The following is a 4,166-nucleotide window of genomic DNA, read 5'->3' as shown; positions in this document are numbered from 1 at the left end:
AGTGTATGTCTTTGTTACTGGGTGTCAGTGTGTTTGTTTGTGTTACTGGGTGTCAGTGTGTGTCTGTGTTACTTGGTGTAAGTGTGTGAATTTGTTACTTGGTGTAAGTGTGTGTCTGTGTTACTGGGTATCAGTGTCTGTCTTTGTTACTTGGTGTAAGTGTGTGTCTGTGTGACTTGCTGTCAATGTATGTCTTTGTTACTGGGTGTCAGTGCATGTCTTTGCTACTTGGTGTCAGTGTGTGTCTGTGTTACTGGGTGTCAATGTGTTTGTTTGTGTTACTGGGTGTCAGTGTGTGTCTGTGTTACTGGGTATCAGTGTATGTCTTTGTTACTGGGTGTCAGTGTGTGTCTGTGTTACTTGGTGTCAGTGTGTGTCTGTGTTACTGGGTGTCAGTGTGTTTGTTTGTGTTACTGGGTGTCAGTGTGTGTCTGTGTTACTTGGTGTAAGTGTGTGACTTTGTTACTTGGTGTCCGTGTGTGTCTGTGTTACTGGGTGTCAGTGTATGTCTTTGTGACTTGGTATCAGTATATGTCTTTGTGACTTGGTGTCAGTGTATGTCTTTGTTACTGGGTGTCAGTGCATGTCTTTGCTACTTGGTGTCAGTGTGTGTCTGTGTTACTGGGTGTCAATGTGTTTGTTTGTGTTACTGGGTGTCAGTGTGTGTCTGTGTTACTTGGTGTAAGTGTGTGACTTTGTTACTTGGTGTCCGTGTGTGTCTGTGTTACTGGGTGTCAGTGTATGTCTTTGTTACTGGGTGTCAGTGTGTTTGTTTGTGTTACTGGCTGTCAGTGTGTGTCTGTGTTACTTGGTGTAAGTGTGTGACTTTGTTACTTGGTGTCCGTGTGTGTCTGTGTTACTGGGTGTCAGTGTATGTCTTTGTTACTGGGTGTCAGTGCGTTTGTTTTTGTTACTGGGTGTCAGTGTGTGTCTGTGTTACTTGGTGTAAGTGTGTGAATTTGTTACTTGGTGTAAGTGTGTGTCTGTGTTACTGGGTATCAGTGTCTGTCTTTGTTACTTGGTGTAAGTGTGTGTCTGTGTTACTGGGTATCAGTGCATGTCTTTGTTACTTGGTGTCAGTGTATGTCAAAATACTTGGTGTAAGTGTATGTCTTTGTTACTTGGTGTAATTGTCTGTCTTTGTTACTTGGTGTAAGCGTATGTCTTTGTTACTTGGTGTTAGTGTATGTCTTTGTTACTGGGTGTCAGTGTGTGTCTATGTTACTGGGTATCAGTGTATGTCTTTGTGACTTGGTATCAGTGTATGTCTTTTTGACTTGGTGTCAGTGTATGTCAAAATACTTGGTGTAAGTGTATGTCTTTGTTACTTGATGTAAGTGTGTGTCTGTGTTACTGGGTATCAGTGTATGTCTTTGTTACTGGGTGTCAGTGTGTGGCTGTGTTACTTGGTGTCAGTGTGTGTCTGTGTTACTGGGTGTCAGTGTATGTCTGTGTTACTGGGTATCAGTGTATGTCTTTGTGACTTGGTATCAGTGTATGTCTTTGTGACTTGGTGTCAGTGTATGTCTTTGTTACTGGGTGTCAGTGCATGTCTTTGTTACTTGGTGTCAGTGTGTGTCTGTGTTACTGGGTGTCAATGTGTTTGTTTGTGTTACTGGGTGTCAGTGTGTTTGTTTGTGTTACTGGGTGTCAGTGTGTGTCTGTGTTACTTGGTGTAAGTGTGTGACTTTGTTACTTGGTGTAAGTGTGTGTCTGTGTTACTGGGTATCAGTGCATGTCTTTGTTATTTGGTGTCAGTGTATGTCAAAATACTTGGTGTAAGTGTATGTCTTTGTTACTTGGTGTAATTGTCTGTCTTTGTTACTTGGTGTAAGCGTATGTCTTTGTTACTTGGTGTTAGTGTATGTCTTTGTTACTGGGTGTCAGTGTGTGTCTATGTTACTGGGTATCAGTGTATGTCTTTGTGACTTGGTATCAGTGTATGTCTTTGTGACTTGGTGTCAGTGTATGTCAAAATACTTGGTGTAAGTGTATGTCTTTGTTACTTGGTGTAAGTGTGTGTCTGTGTTACTGGGTATCAGTGTATGTCTTTGTTACTGGGTGTCAGTGTGTGTCTGTGTTACTTGGTGTCAGTGTGTGTCTGTGTTACTGGGTGTCAGTGTATGTCTGTGTTACTGGGTATCAGTGTATGTCTTTGTGACTTGGTATCAGTGTATGTCTTTGTTACTGGGTGTCAGTGCATGTCTTTGTTACTTGGTGTCAGTGTGTGTCTGTGTTACTGGGTGTCAATGTGTTTGTTTGTGTTACTGGGTGTCAGTGTGTGTCTGTGTTACTTGGTGTAAGTGTGTGACTTTGTTACTTGGTGTCCGTGTGTGTCTGTGTTACTGGGTGTCAGTGTATGTCTTTGTTACTTGGTGTCAGTGTGTTTGTTTGTGTTACTGGGTGTCAGTGTGTGTCTGTGTTACTTGGTGTAAGTGTGTGACTTTGTTACTTGGTGTCCGTGTGCGTCTGTGTTACTGGGTGTCAGTGTATGTAATTGTTACTGGGTGTCAGTGTGTTTGTTTGTGTTACTGGGTGTCAGTGTGTGTCTGTGTTACTTGGTGTAAGTGTGTGACTTTGTTACTTGGTGTAAGTGTGTGTCTGTGTTACTGGGTATCAGTGTCTGTCTTTGTTACTTGGTGTAAGTGTGTGTCTGTGTTACTGGGTATCAGTGTATGTCTTTGTGACTTGGTATCAGTGTATGTCTTTTTGACTTGGTGCCAGTGTATGTCAAAATTCTTGGTGTAAGTGTATGTCTTTGTTACTTGGTGTAAGTGTGTGTCTGTGTTACTGGGTATCAGTGTATGTCTTTGTTACTGGGTGTCAGTGTGTGGCTGTGTTACTTGGTGTCAGTGTGTGTCTGTGTTACTGGGTGTCAGTGTATGTCTGTGTTACTGGGTATCAGTGTATGTCTTTGTGACTTGGTATCAGTGTATGTCTTTGTGACTTGGTGTCAGTGTATGTCTTTGTTACTGGGTGTCAGTGCATGTCTTTGTTACTTGGTGTCAGTGTGTGTCTGTGTTACTGGGTGTCAATGTGTTTGTTTGTGTTACTGGGTGTCAGTGTGTTTGTTTGTGTTACTGGGTGTCAGTGTGTGTCTGTGTTACTTGGTGTAAGTGTGTGACTTTGTTACTTGGTGTAAGTGTGTGTCTGTGTTACTGGGTGTCAGTGCATGTCTTTGTTATTTGGTGTCAGTGTATGTCAAAATACTTGGTGTAAGTGTATGTCTTTGTTACTTGGTGTAATTGTCTGTCTTTGTTACTTGGTGTAAGCGTATGTCTTTGTTACTTGGTGTTAGTGTATGTCTTTGTTACTGGGTGTCAGTGTGTGTCTATGTTACTGGGTATCAGTGTATGTCTTTGTGACTTGGTATCAGTGTATGTCTTTGTGACTTGGTGTCAGTGTATGTCAAAATACTTGGTGTAAGTGTATGTCTTTGTTACTTGGTGTAAGTGTGTGTCTGTGTTACTGGGTATCAGTGTATGTCTTTGTTACTGGGTGTCAGTGTGTGTCTGTGTTACTTGGTGTCAGTGTGTGTCTGTGTTACTGGGTGTCAGTGTATGTCTGTGTTACTGGGTATCAGTGTATGTCTTTGTGACTTGGTATCAGTGTATGTCTTTGTTACTGGGTGTCAGTGCATGTCTTTGTTACTTGGTGTCAGTGTGTGTCTGTGTTACTGGGTGTCAATGTGTTTGTTTGTGTTACTGGGTGTCAGTGTGTGTCTGTGTTACTTGGTGTAAGTGTGTGACTTTGTTACTTGGTGTCCGTGTGTGTCTGTGTTACTGGGTGTCAGTGTATGTCTTTGTTACTGGGTGTCAGTGTGTTTGTTTGTGTTACTGGGTGTCAGTGTGTGTCTGTGTTACTTGGTGTAAGTGTGTGACTTTGTTACTTGGTGTCCGTGTGTGTCTGTGTTACTGGGTGTCAGTGTATGTCTTTGTTACTGGGTGTCAGTGTGTTTGTTTGTGTTACTGGGTGTCAGTGTGTGTCTGTGTTACTTGGTGTAAGTGTGTGACTTTGTTACTTGGTGTAAGTGTGTGTCTGTGTTACTGGGTATCAGTGTCTGTCTTTGTTACTTGGTGTAAGTGTGTGTCTGTGTTACTGGGTATCAGTGTATGTCTTTGTGACTTGGTATCAGTGTATGTCTTTTTGACTTGGTGTCAGTGTAT

This window comes from Heterodontus francisci, unplaced genomic scaffold (assembly GCF_036365525.1).
Source record: "Heterodontus francisci isolate sHetFra1 unplaced genomic scaffold, sHetFra1.hap1 HAP1_SCAFFOLD_83, whole genome shotgun sequence".
NCBI lineage: Eukaryota > Metazoa > Chordata > Chondrichthyes > Heterodontiformes > Heterodontidae > Heterodontus > Heterodontus francisci.
The sequence above is the reverse complement of the archived record's forward strand: the minus strand, read 5'-3'. Positions refer to the sequence as shown.